Below are 20,061 nucleotides of genomic sequence, written 5' to 3'. Positions count from 1 at the left end.
AGAAAATTTCGTGGAAACTTACCTTTCGAGTGGATTCCCTATTGCCAAACTATTTCTTGTACTCATGTACTTTCTTCTTTGGGTGACACTTGCTTCTTGCACAGTTGTCTTGGATCATACATGTTTCAACTTTTCAAACAAAGAACAATTTTTTGCTCGGAAATGGCGGTTGGTTCGGTGACCTTGATTGTTCCAGTTGCTTTGTTGTGTCCTTATTTCTGTTGAGAAACTCTGCCATTGATTGGATTCAAATGGCGAAACCCTTTTGACTGCTCAGGCCCGCGTTTCCAGATTTTATGATGATTTGCCTTGTAAGGTTTTGGTTTTTCCATCCGGTTTTGCTTGGGGATTTTTCAACGGGGATTTTATTGGGGATACTCTGTGGGGATTTGTACAAGGGGAAGCTCAGTGGGGATTTGTACAAGGCGGACTTGCTGGAAATTTGTTGCAAAGCGGACTTGCCAGGATTTATTGGGGCAAGCTCGCTGGGGAATTTTACAAAGGGGGACTCTGTGGGGATTTGTACAAAGGGAAGTTTTGTGGGGATTTGTACAAAGTGGACTTGCTGGGGAAATTTCTCTCTTTTTTTTTATTTTACTTTAAATGCAGTCAAACATCATGATTCATCAGGTTTGGACAAACGTACCAACGAAACGGGGCATTTCCCTTGCGAAATGGAATTCCGTGAAACCAAACCTGCCACCTGTCCTTTCCGGTATATTTGGAACTTAGGATTAAAAATGAAAGGGATTCGAAGAAAAACAAAGAAAGGAGAAAGCAAACTTCAGAAAAGAAGTGCCCCTTTAGGGACGAAAAAGACTTATCTGAGGAAGAAAATGCTGACTTTAAATGGACATGACATGCTCTTTGGACTGGACGCCTGACCTTCAATGAACTCGCATTTCCTCCCGAACCAAAATGGGTCTGTGTTTCAAAACTGGTGGAACTTTGCCGAGACCTCCTTGGGTAGAGTCGTTCTTTCGGCCAACAGCGCCCTTTGTGGGTTTTCGCTAGCTGACCTCTCTCATTTCCCTCCTTGATGTCGCTTGATAGCAATCTTTACGAGTGTTTTACTACACAAGCTCTCTCATTTTGGTTTCTCCACTCCCGTCGTCTCGCGGTGCCCGGAGGTTTTCACCGACGAGACTCTCTCATTTTATTTCTCTCAATTTACAGTGTACCGGTCTCCATTCGTGACGCTTTTGGCTTCCCGTTACCTTTGGTAATTGATCTGAAAGGCTTGTGCTTGGCAAAGAAAAGTAGATGATACTACGACTTCTAAGCCGCTTGACGTGCCCCGGTTTCAATTTCAGGGTAAATGGGATTTTATTGTTGGTGTGACTGAACCTCAGGGAGAGGCTGCCTACGTATCCTTTCGGAATCAAGTCAGACGTAGTTCAGGCCTCGATCAATGTTTTGTTTTTTTTTCTTTTTGATTGGTAATCAAAGAAATGTAAATGGCTCGAAGGCTTGTAGAGAGAGTTGATAGTGTTTGGGGTAGTGGGAATAAAACCTCCATCATTTCAAATGTGCCAGGATCGCTGGGGTGTCACTCAGACATAGTATCTTTTGACTGTGTCCGCATTCACTGTTGTTTCGGGATCATTTCCTTCAATATCACCTAGGTACAATGCTCCTCTTGGCAATATCTTCCTAATGATGTATGGTCCTTTCCAGTTTGGGGCAAATTTCCCTTTTGCTTCCTGGTGATAGGGCAGAATGTGCCTCAGTACCAGTTGACCTACTTCGAAATTCCTGGGTCGGACTTTCTTGTTGTAAGCACGGGCCATTCTTCGTTGGTACAGCTGCCCATGAGAAACTGCAGCCATTCGTTTCTCGTCAATCAAAGTCAACTGCTCTAATCGAGTCTTGACCCACTCGCTATCTTCGATTTTGGCTTCGACAATGGTTCGGAGCGAAGGGATTTCCACCTCTGCTGGTATCACAACCTCTGTCCCATAAACCAAAAGATAAGGGGTTGCCCCTACTGACGTACGTAACGTAGTGCGATATCCCAACAATGCAAAGGGTAGTTGTTCATGCCACTGTCGGGAATTTTGGATCGTCTTCCTCAAAATCTTCTTGATGTTCTTGTTTACTACTTCTACAGCGCCATTGGCCTTGGGCCGGTAAGGAGTGGAATTCCTATGCGTTATTTTGAATTGCTCGCATACATCTCCCATCAAGTGACTATTCAGGTTTGCTGCGTTATCTGTGATGATAGTTGCAGGAATACCAAAACGACAAATAAGATTTGAATGTACGAAATCCGCTACAGCTTTTTTGGTGACCGACTTGAGAGTGACAGCCTCTACCCATTTTGTGAAGTAGTCGATGGCAACCAGTATAAATCTATGTCCATTTGAGGCCTTCGGCTCGATCGGACCAATGACGTCCATGCCCCAGGCAACAAATGGCCAAGGTGCAGACATGGGATGCAATTCCGTGGGAGGTGCATGAATCAAATCAACGTTCACCTGACACTGATGACACTTCCGAACGAAGCTAAAGCAGTCCTTTTCCATGGTCATCCAGTAATAATCTGCTCGAAGGATTTTCTTCGCTAAAACATACCCGTTCATGTGAGGTTCGCACACTCCTGCGTGTACTTCGTGCATGATCCTTCTTGCCTCCTCGGCGTCAGCACATCTTAGTAGATTGAGGTCCGGGGTCCTCTTATACAGCAACTCACCTCTCAAAAAGAAACCACCTGCATGTCGTCTAATGGTTCTCTTTTGATCTCCAGTAGCATGCTCGGGGTATTCTTGTGTTTTCAGGAACCTCTTGATATCATGGTATCATGGCTGCGTATTCGATACTGTCTCGATTGCGTTGCAGTAGCCGTGTCTTTCCCTGATTTGGATTTCCAAGGGATCGACGTGGGCGTTGCCTGGGTAGGGTAGCATCGAAGCCAAGGTAGCAAGTGCATCTGCTAGTTCATTATGACATCGTGGGATATACCTGAACTCTATTGATTTAAAACGCTTGCCGAGGTCCTCCACGTGCTGTCGGTAAGGGATAAGCTTGACATCCCGAGTTTCCCATTCACCTTGGGCTTACCGGATAATCAGGTCAGAATCTCCCATAATCAATAAGTCTTCGACATCCTGATCGATCGCCATATGCATGCCCATGATGCAGGCTTCATACTCAGCTGTATTGTTTGTGCAAAAGAAACGTAGTCTAGCTGTGGCCGGATAATGCTGACCAGAGGGCAATATCAAAATTGCCTCAATTCCTACACCTTTGGCGTTTACGGCTCCATCAAAGAACATCTTCCAAACATGGGCGTTTTCCGAGACCACTTCTACGGTGTTTATTTCTTCATATGGAAAATAGGTACTCAAAGGCTGATATTCCTCATCGACTAGGTTTTCGGCCAAATGATCTGCTAGCGCCTGGGCTTTCATTGTCGTGCGGGTGACATAGACTATGTCGAATTCAGTAAGCAAGATTTACCACTTGGCTAGTCTCCCAGTAGGCATTGGTTTCTGAAATATATACTTCAAATGATCCAGACTGCTTATGAGGAAAGTAGTGTGAGCTTGGAGATAATGTCTCAGTTTCTGAGCCACCCACGTCAAAGCGCAACACGTTCTTTCCAGCAGAGTATACTTGGCCTCGTAGGCGGTAAATTTCTTGCTCAAGTAGTAGATTGTTTGCTCCTTCTTTCTGGTCATTTCATGTTGCCCGAGGATGCAACCGAAAGAATTTTCCAAGACTGTGAGGTACAAGAACAGTGGTCTCTCTGGCTTTGGTGGGACCAAAACCGGGGGATTTGAAAGATATTCTTTAATTTTGTCAAAAGCTTCTTGACATTCGGCCGTCCATTTGATCGCCGCATCTTTCCTCAATAGCTTGAATATGGGATCACACGTGCTCGTCAGCTGGGCAATGAATCGACTGATATAATTTAACCTGCCCAACAAACTCATCACGTCTTTCTTCGTTCTTGGGGGAGGTAGATCTCTGATGGATTTTATCTTTGTTGGATCTAATTTGATACTCTCCTGCTTACTATGAAGCCCAAAAGCTTTCCCGATAGGACTCCGAAAGCACATTTGGCTAGGTTCAACTTCAAGTCGTACTTCCTCAGTCTCTCGAAGAACTTCCTCAAGTCTTGGAAGTGATTATCCTGCATCCTGGATTTGATTATCACATCGTCCACGTACACCTCTATTTCTTGATGCATCATGTCATGAAAAATGGCAGTCATGGCTCTCATGTAAGTTGCCCCAGCATTCTTCAGACCAAATGGCATGACCCGATAACAGTAAGTGCCCCAAGGCGTGGTGAAGGCAGTCTTCTCGGCGTCTCCTTCATCCATCAACACCTGATGATACCCAGCGTAACAATCTACGAAAGACTGGATCTCATGTTTGGAGCAATTATCAACAAGGATGTGGATGTTGGGTAATAGGAAATTATCTTTGGGACTCGCTCTATTCAGGTCTCGATAGTCCACACATACCCGAGTCTTCCCATATTTTTTCGGCACTGGAACCACATTTGCCAACCATGTTGTATACTGGACTATCCGAATCACTCCCGTTTTTAGCTGCTTGGTGATCTCCTCTTTAATCTTGTCACTGACCTCAGTTTTGAACTTTCGTTGCTTTTGTTGAACTGGAGGACAATCAGGGTGAATTGGCAATTTATGAACCACTAGATCAATACCTAGTCCTGGCATGTCATCGTATGACCAAGCAAACACATCTTTAAACTCAAAAAGGAGTTGAATTATCGCGTCCCGCATTTTCTTGTCCGTGTGAATGCTTATTTTGGTCTCTCGGATTTCTTCAGGAGTTCCTAAATTAACCGGTTCGGTGTCATTCAGATTTGGCTTAGGTTTATTCTCAAAATGTTCCAATTCTCGGTTTATTTCCCTAAAAGCCTCTTCTTCATCATATTCTGGTTCTGGGTTCATTATTTCACAATTAAATAGCTCGCTGTGATCTGGGCGTGAAGTCCGCAAGCATGTCATATTTAAAGCCGCATTATTATAACTGAAAGAAAAAATAAAGGAAAAATAACAAAATCAGAACAAAGGAAAAATGGGAAAACAATGATGATTTTTTTTATTTTTTTTCTTGAAATTTGGAAGACAACAATGTTTACAAACTCAGGAATTCAAAACAACAATTAAAAGAAGAAAACATCCAAGTTATATCCTGGAGGTAACTTGTGATGCAGGAAAGGTGGCAGGACAGGTCTACCCGGACGTTCGCCTAGTCGGGAATGGCGTGGCCTCCCAGTTTCGGAGTTTGGCGTTTTGCCCCATATATAGTATTTCGGCGGTGCTGGTGCCTTCTCCTGGTTGAACCATGTGAGCCTCGTAGAGCATTTCTCTCATTGCCCCACATATCTCCTCGATTTCCTCAGCCGTGAAAACCTCGTCGTCTTCTTCTTCAGTGTATCTTGGTCCGACGAAAGTTTCATATAAATCCGGCAGTGGCCGAGGCAGTTTCCACCCCTTATTCTTCCTTCTCTTCGCCCATTCTTCATCTTCTGGAGTGGGTTGAAAACCTATCCCAAAACGTTTCTTGGCGGAAGGCAAGGTGATGAGTTCCGTTATCCCCTGCAATGTTCGTCCAAGTGCTTTCCCTGGCCTGAAACCGTGTCGGATCATCTCTTTAGCCACCATGATCGAGGCGTTGGACAAGAAAGGCTGGGGGCAAGGTATTCCTTCTTCATGCTGCTCTGCAAACACAAACTCGAAAGCTTGATAGACCGTGTGTTCTCTCCCTTCTCTTGGTTCAAGATATGGGATGGATGGGTCCCGATAAATAGCATGCTCGTCTTCTCCATGGACCACAATCTCTCGGTCTTCGTACTCAAACTTCACCATCTGGTGAAGAGTGGAAGGCACAGCTCCCGCCGCATGAATCCAAGGTCTGCCGGGGAGGAAATTGTAGGATGTATCCATGTCAAGCACTTGGAAAGTTACCTCAAACTCCACTGGCCCTATGGTCAGTATCAAATCTATTTCCCCAAGGGTGTCTCTCTTGATGCGGTCAAAAGCCCTCACGCAGACATTATTGGGGCGGATTCTTTCGGTCCCAATTTCCATTCTCTGTAGTGTGGAGAGCAGACAAATGTCAGCACCTGAACCCCCATCCAACATTACCCGCTTGACGTAGTAGACTTCGCATTTAACTGTTAGATACAAGGCTTTGTTGTGTGCCGCTCCCTCTGGGGGTAAATCGTTCTTGCTGAAAGAGACTTGGTTGATGGAAAAGAACCTCTCCGTCATCCGTTCCAGTTGTTCAACTGAGGTTTCAACTGGTACGTATGCTTCGTTCAGGGTCTTGAGTAAGATCTTTTGATGCTCGGTTGACCTCATTAGCAGAGATAGCATGGACACTTGCTCAGGGCACTTGCGCAGTTGATCTACTACTTCGTAGTCTGGCATTTTCATTTGTTGGAAGAAAAATTCCGCTTCTTCAACGCTCACAGGCTTCTTTGGTGGGAAGTGTCTCTGTGTGGCGTTGTTCAGCTCTTGGGTGTTTGAATACCTTCCAATGAAAGTATTTTCCGGAAGTTCCCCCGTGACTTCTTTACCTTTGTACGTTACCAACGTTCTCCGATAGTTCCACGGTACTGTGGACGGGTTTGTCATCGGCTTTTGCGGCACGCGTCCGATAACCACTGGCTCATTCAGCCGAGGTGGTTGAATCGTCCCCCGGACCACATAGGCCCCCTTTGGTATGTACATAGGTTTTGCCCTTTTGACCTCGAAGCTCTGCGGCTTCTCTGCTCGACCTCGTGGGATGTAAAGAACTCCATTCTTCACAGGCACCGCCTTTTTCTCCACCTTCTTTTAGGGCTCGCACTTTACAGTACTAGCCCTTTCCCCTTTTTCTGGTTTCTGGGCTGTTTCAGGCTTTTTCCCTGCGTCGACAATGGCGATTATAGCTTTCAAATCAGGGTCAAATTCTTTGTCTTCGCAAATCATTCTGATCAGCGGCCCATTATTGTGAGCAGGTAATGGATTGTTAGTCACATTTCGGACCTCCTCGTCCCTTAGCACTATTTTCCCTTGCTCTATTAAATTCTCGACCACTCTTTTCAATGCCCAGCAGTCATTTGTATCGTGTCCCTCCGCCCCTGAATGATAGGCGCATCTGACACCGGCTTTGTAAGAAGGTGACGCCGGGTTGTGCCTTGTCTGAGGGACTGGCTGCAGGAAACCCAACTGGACTAGCTTCGGGAACAAAGTAGAGTATGGCTCACCGATGGGCGTGAAAGTCCACCTTCTAGGTGGTTCCTGAGGGCGGAGAATATTTTGATGAGGCTGTGGGTTGTAGTGGTTGCGGTATAGAGGCTGATTTCTGGGAGGTGGAGCTTGGCCTCGATTGGCTTGCTGCGGCGGATGGACATAAGGTTGGGTGTTCATAACCATGTAGGGTTGAGGAGCATATGCCACACTTTGGTGGGGGTAGTAGTGTTGTGGGGTCCTTTCTGGAAAACGGGGCCTGGGATTACGATATTCCCTTGCTTCTGATGCTGCCATGGCCGTTTCTTCCTTTTTCTTTCCTCTTGCCATTCCTCCGGACCTGCTTTGGATGGCTTGGGAGGTTGCCCTTATGGCTGCCTGACTCAGAATCCTACCCGTTTTCAGACCATTCTCCACCATCTCTCCAATCTTAATCGCCTCTACAAATGGTTTTCCCATGGTTGACATCATGTTTTGGAAATAGTCGGACTCTTGAGCCTGGAGAAAAGTAGTGACCATTTCCACCTCGTCCATGGGAGGCTTCACCCTCGACGCCTGCTCGCACCACTTAATAGCATATTCTCTGAAGCTTTCTGAAGGTTTCTTTTTCAAGTTCGACAGAGAATTTCGGTCTGGTGCAATGTCGATGTTATACTGGAATTGCCTCACAAAATCTCTGGCGAGATCATCCCATATATGCCATCGGGACATTTCCTGGTCCATATACCATTCTGAGGCTATCCCTACCAGACTTTCCCCAAAATATGCCATTAGTAGTTCCTCTTTTCTGCTGGCTCCCCGCAATTGGTTGCAATATTTCTTGAGATGAGCAATGGGGTCACCGTGCCCATCGTACTTCTCAAACTTTGGGGTCTTGAAACCCACTGGTAGGTGCACGTGAGGGAACATGCATAGATTGGTGTAGGAGACGCTTTTCTGTCCGCTCAAACCTTGCATGTTCTTTAAACTCTGCTCAAGACTTCTTATTCTTTTGGCCATCTCTTCTTGTTCAGCCATTTTGGGGTTCTGATCCTGCACAGGTGTACACTCGTACTGAGGCTGTGGAGGATGAGTGCTAGTGACGAACCGAGTTGGTTCCATTGAGAAAGACGGTGCTTGGAATGTAAACGAGGATGAGTCAAAATTTTGCTTGTATGCAGCGGGTTATGCCGTGATCGGGCAGGGTGGTGCAGTAAAGATGTTTGCGTTTACATCCGTTGTTGACACTCGGGGATAAGAATCAGAGGGCGATCCAGCAGAGAAGGCCGAAATGGCTAGGTATCTGAACGGGGTAGCCGGATAGCTTATGGGGACATTAGAAGTCCCGCTTGTTCTGGAGAATAACTCAGGGAATCCAAGGACGACACTTGGCGGCTCTTTTCCGTTATTCCAGTCATCCAGCATTTCCAACATGCGGAGCCGCAGGATTCTATTTTCCTTCGCAGTTGCGGACTGGGGCGTGAGGACGGCCGAGATCGAACTCTCCTCGGAAACAGGGATTGTTGGCAACGGAATTTCTGAAGACATTTCTACGCTTCCCTTTGACCTTGTGAAGTAAGTGTGAGCACTGCCTCCTGACTTAATAAGAGGTAATTGAACACTCCCTTTCGACCTCGTGAAATATGAGTGTGAGGCCAGACTTTCACCAAACCAACCGCCTTTTCCAAAAACCTGGAGGAACTCAACGACAAACGAACGTTTAATTCGGATCAAATAACAGATAGGCAATCTCACGTTGGGGCATGATGCACCTATACAGTTAAATGGATTCCTACATGTTTGCGATGAAAGCATGCGTCATTCCGGCATTCTTTTTAGGCTTCCCTTTTATTATTTTCCCTTTTTTTCAATTTTTCTCTTTGGTTAAACCGCGACCGGATCCGATGAGGATTGCCTACGTATCACGATGCCACGTGAATCAGATCATTACGTAGTTCAAAACAGATGAGCGTAAAAGAAACACACATTTTATTACTGAAATGATCTGTTACAAACAAACATTCTTGAAAAGAAAACACCACTTGAAAAATAAACCTAGACTCAAACAGACTAAATGAACCCTGATGCTAAGATACAAACTCGACTTATGAATACATTAAGGTTTTGAAAATTGGTGCCCGCGAGGCATCGTTCGGCCTTGCCGCGGTCCTAGGTGTGAGATCCCTCTCAAGTTGCTCCAGTTCGTTCATGGTCTGCTTGACATAACACATTACTGCCGAGAGAATGGTAACGCTGGTCATGTTCTCACACCGTAGACATCGTCTGATGATGGCGTGGGCGATGGCCTTGATCCTATCTCTGGTTTGTTTCTTTTCTATGAGCAGGCGTTTCATCTTATCACTGCACATTTTTAAAACTTGAGAATCTTGTGTATGCCGATTTTTCAGTTGCCGCACTTCTGTCTTCATTTGGGCCAACAGGTCGTAACAGTATCTGCTCTCAAATTGGAAATCCTCGGCCCGTTTAGCTGCTTTAACCTCAAGTGTAGCCATCTCTCTCTTCATTTTAGCAACAGTTTTCTCGTGGTCACGTTTCAGTTGGTTCAAGTATCGACGATGCTTATCTGTTCTTGTACCCCACTGTCCTTTGAGTTCTGCCATGACATTTTCAAATTCTTCTAAACCATCTCGCCATTCCCTGACTTCTATTTTCAAACCTTTTATCAACTGCTTGTCTGATTGACTTCTGGGTTGTTCATCAAGAGCCAATCTCAATTCTTGGATTTGGGCCTTAAGTTCTTCATTCTCTTGGATCAATCTATTCTTTTCGCTTCGATCCGTAGCGATTTGTATGCTGTTATTGAATTTCAAACTGTCAATTTGTAGCTTCAAATCACCGATGTCTGCCCGATACCCCTTTTCTCTTGCTAACCAGTTCCATTTCCCTTGGGATGACTCGACGAAATCTTTGAGATGAGGTCTCTTAGCTGATCTCTCGCAAGACAGGTCACCTCTGAACCAAGCGTGATACCCTGGGGTAACTTCCCCTTTTGTTGTATCCATCACACAAGTGCTTGCTGTCAGATGTTGGGACTCGCTCCAGATTTGGCGAACTTCCTCTTCGGGGAAATGACCGTCCGGGCTGATTTCAATCACTTGAGTACTCAGATCTTCATCTTTGGGTACTATTTGATACCTCCCAAGTTGCCTCAAAACCCAATACGGTGCATAGGGTTGGATGTTTTTAAGTCCTATTAACAGAAAGTGAGGCCTGGTTGCCGGCATGCATAAGATTTCCTCAACGGGTAACCATCCGAGCGTCCAGTGGATTTGGTTGGCAGTGAGAGTTCGGAGAAATGAAGTCCATGCTGTGACTCCTTCGGGTAGGCTGAACCCTTTGATTCTCGTGTAGAATTCTCCAATACAAGTTTTTTCGGGCGAACCGTAACCCAAGAGCGGAGAGCGGTGGCATAAATGATCGGTCATCCACATTTGCAATAGAAGGTTGCATCCTTCGAAAAAGCCGGCTTTGGCTCGGCAAGCAGTGAGAGCCCGAAAAATGTCAGCCATAATCATAGGCGCCAGAGTACTTTTATCTTGGGTGAGCAACGTACTGACGACCCCAGTTACTTTTAGATCGATGTTTCCGTCCTTCCTTGGGAACACTATAAGACCCAAGAAGGCTGTCATAAAAGCTAACAGCCTGTGTCCGTCCCACTTTTGTCGGTTTCCTCTACTACATAGTTTGAAATCCGGCTTATTGAACCCGCTCTCGTGGCCGTATCTAGCATACATGAGGTGGAGACTGCAGAAACCTTTGGCAAGATCTGGATGGTGAAATGTTCGGGGTATTTTTATTAAATCCAGAAACCGGTGTACTGTGACGGCCCTAGGTGCAATCAAGTATTTGAACCTTAACGGAGCTTCATCACCCCCAATGAATCCCGCTACTTCTTCCAACGTCGGGGTGAGCTCGAAGTCTGAGAAATGAAATACATTGTGCGCTGAATCCCAGTAAGTGACCAATGATCTGATAATATCTCCCCGAGGTTGAATGTCTAGTAAATCCGGGAGATCTTTCAGATATTTCCTTACTTTGCCTTGCCCCTCCTTGCCTAAGTCGTTCCACCATAATCTCAACTCAAAAGGGATCTTGGTCATTATTGAAAAAGGTTCGTTTTGTATCGTGCTCATCCTGCACATTTATTTAGGGTGATTATGCCAAATAATAAATAAAATAAAAAAACCTTTATTAGACTCAAAAAAAATTATCTAGATCTTTTTTAAGAGATTTTTTTTTTTGCAAAATGGGAGGTTGGACCCGATGAGAGTTGTCTACGTATCTCACACCATGTGAGAATCAAACCGGCGTAGTTCGGGCGGATCAGAAATAGGGGAAACAAAATAAAATCCTTTAAAGAAAAGAAGAATAACTATTTTTCTGGAATTTTATTATATGTTTTTTTTATTTTATTTTATTATTGTTTTTGAAAAGAGACCAAGGAAATATTTATACATTTTAAACTTCTTCTTTTTTTTCATTTTTTTGAAATTTCGAAAATCTTTTAAAGAGGTACTACAATAAAAAAATTTGAACTTTTTTTTATTTATACATATTTTGGATTTTGAAAGTGATTAAAAGGAATAGTCAAACTGAAAGACAAGCTTTGTTTTCATTTTATATATATATATATATATATATATATATATATATATATATATATTTGTTTTCATTTTTTTATATATATATTTTTTTAAGAAAATTCCGGTGAGGTTTTGACATTACTTGGACATTGGTTTTATTTTTTCCAAAAAATAAGTAATTATCTCCCTACCCTGCTATTCTTTTTTTTTTTTTTTGAAAATTTTTCAAAAACCAGTGAGCATGCAGATTTGAAGCAAATAGATGCGCAAAACAAACGGGATGCAGCAGGATGGTCTTTTCATTTCAGGTTGCATGTCCTAGACGGACCCAACCCCTGTGTTAAGTCCCCTATGTCAAATGCAACATGATGCAGATAAGCGTTCCTACTAGGGATCCGGCATGAGATTTCGTTATACTAGGTTTATAACTTGGGTAGATGTTCTAGACTGTGTACCCGAGCGGACAACTCGAGTCGAGGAGGGGCAACTTACCGGGAACCAAAAGGCCATCCGGCTTCGTAACTTATCCGTCCTCTTTCTTATTTCAGGTATTGACACTAACAGAATAGGGAGCCTCGGCCAGCAAGCTTCTCCCCGGAGGTAAGAAGAGAGGGGTTTTGGCACAGTTTATATACAGTTCAGATAATATCAAAGCGGTAAAAGACAACATTTAGCATGTTATGCCAAAACATGTAATAAAAATCAGATAATAAAGCCAAATATAACAATTATTCTAAGCTCGAATTCTTGAACCCTGAACCAGTGGTTCTGGGTCTCTCTTTCCCCAGCAGAGTCGCTAGAGCTATCACACCTCCTTTTTGCGCGCCCGCCCCGAAGGATAAATGCACGAGGGAGTTTTTCCAATTTAAGTGACAATATTCGAAACGGGATTATTTATTTAATTCAGAGTCGCCACTTGGGAAAGGTTTGGTTTTGGTGTCCCAAGTCACCGGTTTATCTAGAATCCCAAATCGAGGAAATTTTCGACTTTTCCAAATGAAGTCTGCGAACCAGAAATTCTAAGTAAGGAATTCTGTTGACCCGAGGGAAGGTGTTAGGCACCCTCGAATCCCGTGGTTCTAGCACGGTCGCTTAAATTGTTATAATGGCTAAATATCTGATTTAAATACATGTTGTGACTTATGTGCTTTTATTAAGTTTAAGCCGCTTTTATTATTATCATTTATTTTTATAGAATTACAACGTCGTGAAAATGCATCTCGAACCACGTCACAATCAATGCACCCGTAGTTGTTAACACATTTCGACTCCGTTGAGATTTGGATTTGGGTCACATCAATGTGCACCCGGATTTAAGAATGTAATTTCAATTGAGTTGCGCCTAAAGAGCCTAACGCGTTATTATCTTTGGGGAGGCAGTGAAATTCACTAAACAGTCCATCCTAAATTCTAAGTATTTATTATGATCAATTATTGAGGGCCCCGCAATTTGCATTTTTATTTGGCGAGGCTCGTCTCATTATTTTTTAAGAGGATAATCTTAGCACGACTACATTTTCTTTTTTTGTTTTCTAAAATAAATGAGAAAAGATCCTAAATTGTCACAAGCTTACAAGAGGCATACCATATTAAATGCTAGATTGAGACGCGCATTTATTGAAAGGAACATTACTAGAAATTATGAACCAAATCGAGGACAATGAAATAATATATCCAAGCATGATTAATCATCCTATAGCTAAATTAACTCCCCATGATTATGTGAACAAACGAATACTCGTCCGCGACTATTAGTGTTGGGATTAACCTTAATTATTAATGCTCATTTGGGAATTTATTTGATCTAAGCGCCAAAACCTCTTACCCAAACTTATGCCTATTAAATTAGTTTTCCTCAAAATTGTCGCATTATTTCGAAACAATGAATCTATATCGAAACAAGGAATCTAACAAGAGAGTTGGCGTACATGGTTAACCTGTTAACGTAACACCACATGAGAATTTGTTTGGGATACATTTATCTTGAAATCAAATGGGACCAGATATAACAGATTTGATAGTTCAGAGGTCTAGACAAGAGTACATACGGATGCTTGTCATGATTCTATGTTATACTGTCATCACTAAATCAAACCCAATGGTTATACACATGGAAATACATCTGATCTAACAACAATACTATCTAATAGTTCATCTCAATTAGGATGTGTGTTAATTCATACAGAGCAATTGCAGTTGGAATGAACTTAAACAAATACAGGCCAACTACCATTCAACCTATGGCTATATTTTGAACATAAGTATTGTGAAGTAAACAACATTTATTTCTTTATTTCTGCTTCAAACTTCAAGCTTTTAACAACACATGGTTTCAGAAGTGTGTACCTGGAAGTGCTTACGATTGAAGAAGAAGAGAAGTCAGTAGAGTAACAATTGCAACAGAAACAGCAGCAGTAACAACTGGTAACAGCAGAACAAATCCCAGTGCAAGATGCAACTATAGCCGATGGAAAAAGTAGCTAAACGAAAGCAGTAGGAAGTGTAGTAGGAATAGAATTCTAGACAAACCAACTCCAAGAATAAACTAATGCAACACACCACCAGTAATCTCAGTTGAGACTTGGAAGAACCAGTACTGCTTAAAAGATTGATAACAAATGAAATCCAAACAACAATAGGAAGAAACAGTTTCTGATTTTTCTGTATGTTTTCTATTTTTTGCTCTCTCTCTCTCTCTATCTGTATATATCCTCTCTCAATGTGTGTCTGTATATGCCTATTCTGTGGTATCTCTCTCTGTATCTATGCTTTTCTAAAAATCAGTCTGAAAAATCCCTCCCTAAATGGAAGTTCTGCCTCCTTTTTTATAGCCTAGCATCAGGCTATCCACAGCCTGTTAAACACATTAGAAATCCCTGCCCATGTGGCCTCCTCTCTTTCCAGTTTCCACTCAACTATTTAAATATAAACCTTCCCATGATATTCCCCTTCCAGCCTTTTACTTAGATATGGTTTATTAGTTTTAAACAACTCAGGGTGTGGGCAGCCTGAATATGCCCTGACAGCACATGCTGTCAAGTTATTTTTCATCTCAAAAAGGGCCTTTATGCACATGTTGTGCACAAGTGCACATGCCACCAATTCAGACTACATCTAACAAACCAAATCCTTAAATTTCTGATTCAGATCAACAACTATAAGTAGCTATACTTGATTCTCAATTTGATTCAAACAAAGTTCAGCAGGAAATAAATCAAATTGTTACCATTCAAACAGCTGAAATTAATCGACGACATGTATCGAATCGACTACGCTAATTATAACATATACAAACAATAGCCAATGATCAGAAATCTAACAGTATCAACATGCGATTCAAATTGCACTGACTAAGCAAAAGTTGTATTGGGGAATTAATTAATCAATCAAATTTAAGTTCAATTGATTGTACAGCTTACACACATACACATGATCAGTAAATGGAAAGAACTTGGCCAAATACAGAGGTCCGGGCAAGGTGGACAACAACAGTCGACAAAAATTCAATAACATAAATTAAACGAAACATTTGGACATATGAACAGACATTCAATTATAACAGACAAAATAAACTGATAAAGAAAACAAAAATTACCTTAAAGCCTTGAAAAATCAGAAAACCCCAGCTCGGATTTGAAATCGATCTTTCTTGGGGTTGAATGGACTTTAATCGAAGTGTTATCTACTGAGAACACTTCGATTAAGGTCCATTAGACCCTAATCATTTAGTTCAAACGGCCACAGACCAGGCATCAGGACTTCTAGGGTTCCTAAGGGTAGATTTGGGATCTAGGTTTCCCTGGTTAGATTCGGACCAAACCAAGCATGGTTTGGTCACGAGGGAGGTCCGGGGACTGTCTGGTGTGAAACTGGGGTAGATCGGTGTAAGTCGAGGTCCGACTCGAATCTTCAAATGAAGATTCGAGAAGGTGGGAGGGGATTCGAGACAAAAGGACAAAGGGACAACAGATCTATGTTCAGGGTGGTAAGGCGGTCCTATGGTGTTAAGGTGGGGGTCACCGGCGTCCATGCCGCCGGGATTAATGGTGAGGGGAAAGGGGGCGGCTAGGGTTCCTAAGGTTTGGGGTCTGGGAAGGGGATGAGGACGAAGGAGGGGTGTTTGGATAGGGGGTGGGGTATAATTTTAGGTTTATATAGTTAATGAGTGAATAGATCCTGGCCGTCAGATGAGGCGAGATGAAAGGCCAAGATCTTTCAATTGGTGGGGAACGGTGTCGTTTCAAATGCCAGGGGTTGGGTTGGTTTGGAGGTTGAACGGGTCGGGTTTATGGGCGTGTCCTGAGGCCGTTGAATGGAATTGGATTAACGGTTGGGATTAGATGGCCTCATACGGAGTCGTTTAAGTAAAGGATTGACCAGATCTGGGCCATTCCTTTGAATCAATCAACGGCTCAAAGAGATGATGCTTATACGGCGTCGTTTGGGCGTCTTGCAGAGGGCCTGGTTGGACTGGGTTGTTTTGATTTGGGCTTGTTCCCATTTAAATTGGATTGGCCCAATCCAAAAACCCTTTTCTCCTTAAATCTCTTAATTAATTTGTCAAATAATACTATAAAAACAAAAATTAACACATAATTAACATTTAATTAAACTAAACGTCACTCAATGACAAAAAATTAAAGATGCATTTTTCGCGATTTTCCTTTTAATAACCGGATTATGGTTCAACTACACACGACACATTTTTTTGTATTTTGTTTTTAATAAAAACAATGGGCAAAATCACAAATAATTAACAAAATGTCACGTAAAAATCCCAAAAGAATTGTACAGCAAGACCATTTGCTATTATTTTTGTTTCTTTTGGAGTGATCGTCGCGTAAACAAAAATCACGTGCTCACAATATGAATCCTATAATAGGAAGACAACTCTAATGTAATCCTCATCACATTACTTGACATGATTGCATGTGAACCTAGCTATTGATTTGATTAAGCAAGTTGTTAATCCAACTCTCGCGCCAATTCAGGATCAAAGATGATAATGAGAGCTCAGATTGTCAAAATTAGCATTCAGCTATGGGACATTTGCGAGAAAATTGAATCCCCTGCTAAGTACAGACCAAACCCAGCCCTTAGAAGAGTGCAGCACACAGATGGCAGAATATAATGCACTCAAAACAAATCAAAACAAAGGATTCAGGGAGAAGGAAAGAAAATAAGACTAAACTATAAGTAAATGGTTTGATGTTATGCTTTGAAAGTGTTGTTCCCCTTTCATTCCTCAATTCGAGCCTCATATCAATAGGGATTCAAGGACATGTACCTGAATATAGCAAGACAGAACCAGAAACTTAGTTTTGAGATCAGGAATAAACGAACAGCAGCAGTAGATCAATCAACGAGAAGCATCAACAGAGATCAGATCCAACCCAGTAATGGAACAGTAAACCAAACAACAAAAAATAACTCAACCAAAACCTTTGCAGCTCTAGAATTCAATTCACTTCAACCCAGGTGTAAGACCTTATCATTTCAATAGTTTTAACCAAGTAGTGAAGATTAGAAGACTAAGACCAAGCAAATTTGAGCAGTTTTCAGCAAAGAGATGCAAGGAATTCAGAAATATTTCCCCAATTTCCACCGTTTCAATTTTTCTGATTTTCTATCTCTGAAATTCTGACTTGAGTGTCAAGTTAGGATGCCTTTATAGGCAAGCTTTTAGGGTAGCTTAAAGAAAATCATATTTTGCCTTTTGTCCCTTTTTCAATTTTTGTTTTAGCTCACTTACCCCTAATGTAAGATTCAGAATTTCAGAATAGTCCCAAACCCCAGCTTCCTAGAAGCTTCCCATTCAGTTACAACAATATTCCCTACCATAGAATCCCTAAACTACCCTCTACACCCCTGTTAATTACCTCAGAAACTACCACCAAAATGGGTCAAAGTTGACCCTGGGTTGAGTTAATTCAAAGCCTAATCCAACCCAACGAGCCTGAAAACTAAAGGTACAAACCCCAGGCCCAACTCAAAACCAAATTATCTGAGGCGAAAAAGAACAGAAGCAATTCGAACAATTTCCAAACCCAATTGATGAACTAAAATTAACAAATCGGAACTAATCTAATTAACAGATTAATTGTACTGATTAAAGAAAAAGGTTTTCTTAAAACTAACATGCATCACAAAACTACCCTTCAGAAACTAAACAGAATGGAAAGGAGTTCAGAAGAAGAGATTGAAGTAGAAGAAGAAAAACAAACGGAGGAAAACTGAAGAACAAATAACAAAAAAAAAATGGAAATACCTAAACGTGCCTCGGACCGTAAAAGGTGGTGATGAATCTTTGAACCCTCAGATTCTTGGCTCAATCTGAGACTAACCGTGTGTTTTTTATCAAAACACATGGATACCATCAGAATGAACCTAAAACTTTGAGAAAACCCCGAATTGGAAAATTTGGAATTTTTAGGGTCAAGCTCTGATTCAAGATTCGAGAAGCTCGGGAAACATTCGTGGGGAATGGACCTAGGATTTGGGAAGAGGGGGTCTAGGTGGTTCTGTGGTGTGATTTTGAGGCGGTTTGGGCCGGCACCGCCGGGCTGAGACAGTGGGGAAATAGGGACGACGGATTAGGGTTACTTTTGACCTCTGAAGTGGAAGGGTGAGAGAGACGATAAAGGGGGTAAACTCATTTAGGACAGTTATATACAGGGGAGGGGGTATCAGTTCCGATCCGTTGGATTAGGAACTATCAACGGCTCAGATCAAGCCTAACGAAACGACGTCGTTTGGCTTTAGGGTGGGTCGGACCGGGTTAGGGGACGGGTATTGGGCTGGGTTAAGGGGTGTTTAACACTTGGGCCTGGGACAAACTCAATTGTAACGGCCCAAAATCGGTTTTTCCTTTTATTTCAATTCTTTTTCTTTTTCAATTTCAAATCCTTTCTTTTCAAATTAAAAATAAAATCCTAAATTAAATTTTAAACTAAATTAACCTACCCAATTAGATTAATCACTCATCATAGTATTTACAATAGTTAATTAAATCCTAAATATAAGGAAAACCATAAAATTCAAAATTAAAGAGTAAAAATGCAAAAATGAACTACTTTTTTTTGTGATTTTCATATTTTATAAAACAAACTAATTTACTAATTAATCTAAACAATGTAAAATTAAACCCTAAATGCAATGCGTGATATTTTGTATTTTCATTAATTAAACAAAAATGAAAATGCACAAACAAATGCAAACAATTATCAGAAAATGCCACAAAATTCACAAAAATTGCAAATAATGAAAATAAATTATTTTGTTTTGAATTTATGGGAGTAATTAATATAGGACAAAAATCACGTGCTCACAGCTGCCCCTCTTTGCTCGGAAACACGAAGAGTTTTCGTGCAAAGATAAAGTGAGCGGATACGAGCGATTTTTGCCCGCTTGAATACACCGTGGGAAATATTTTTGAAAGATTTTACCGCACCCTGCTTCCGAGGTTTCCTACATACCCTCGGCTATAAAGGAATCAGGTCAATGTAGTTCGGGAAGTTTTGGTAGCTGGGACTGCCACAAAACTGTGATTTCACTATTGTTGTTGTTGCTGCTACTGCTTACTGTATCCCCTTATTACACCATGATAAAATAAAAAGAAGATAGACTAGACTATGATCTATGCATTACAAAATCCTATTTATATCTTCAAACTTGCTCATGTGGTTCTTGTTGCCTTGTATTCTCCCGGCAGAATCCCTTTGTTGCCGCCTTGAATTGTAATCTGAGATGTTTTTCCTTTTCTCCAGGTGGATGCCTGACTGCTGAACTTGAATGTATTCCCTGCTCTCCAGGCGGGCTCCTGACTGCTAGATTTGAAATGTATTCCCTGCTCTCCAGGCGGGCTCCTGACTGCTAACTTGAAATGTATTCCCTGCTCTCCAGACGGGTTCCTGACTGCTAACTTGAAATGTATTCCCTGCTCTCCAGGCGGGCTCCTGACTGCTAACTTGAAATGTATTCCCTGCTCTCCAGACGGGCTCCTAACTGCTAACTTGAAATGTATTCCCTGCTCTCCAGGCGGGCTCCTGACTTCTAACTTGAATGTATTACCTACTCTTCAGGCGGGCTCATGACTTCAAAATGACAAAAATAGAGGAAATTTTTCTGCCCCAGTTTGGGTATCTAGGAACATATGTAAGTGTAAAACGAATCACATTACCAAATATCAATAAGAACTTGAAAACTAAAATTTGAATTGTACTCCCTTGTTCTCCAGGCGGGCTCCTGAATGCTGAACTTGAA

Source organism: Nicotiana tabacum, chromosome 3 (genome assembly GCF_000715075.1).
Source record: "Nicotiana tabacum cultivar K326 chromosome 3, ASM71507v2, whole genome shotgun sequence".
NCBI classification, from domain to species: domain Eukaryota; kingdom Viridiplantae; phylum Streptophyta; class Magnoliopsida; order Solanales; family Solanaceae; genus Nicotiana; species Nicotiana tabacum.
Note: the sequence above shows the minus strand (reverse complement) of the source record.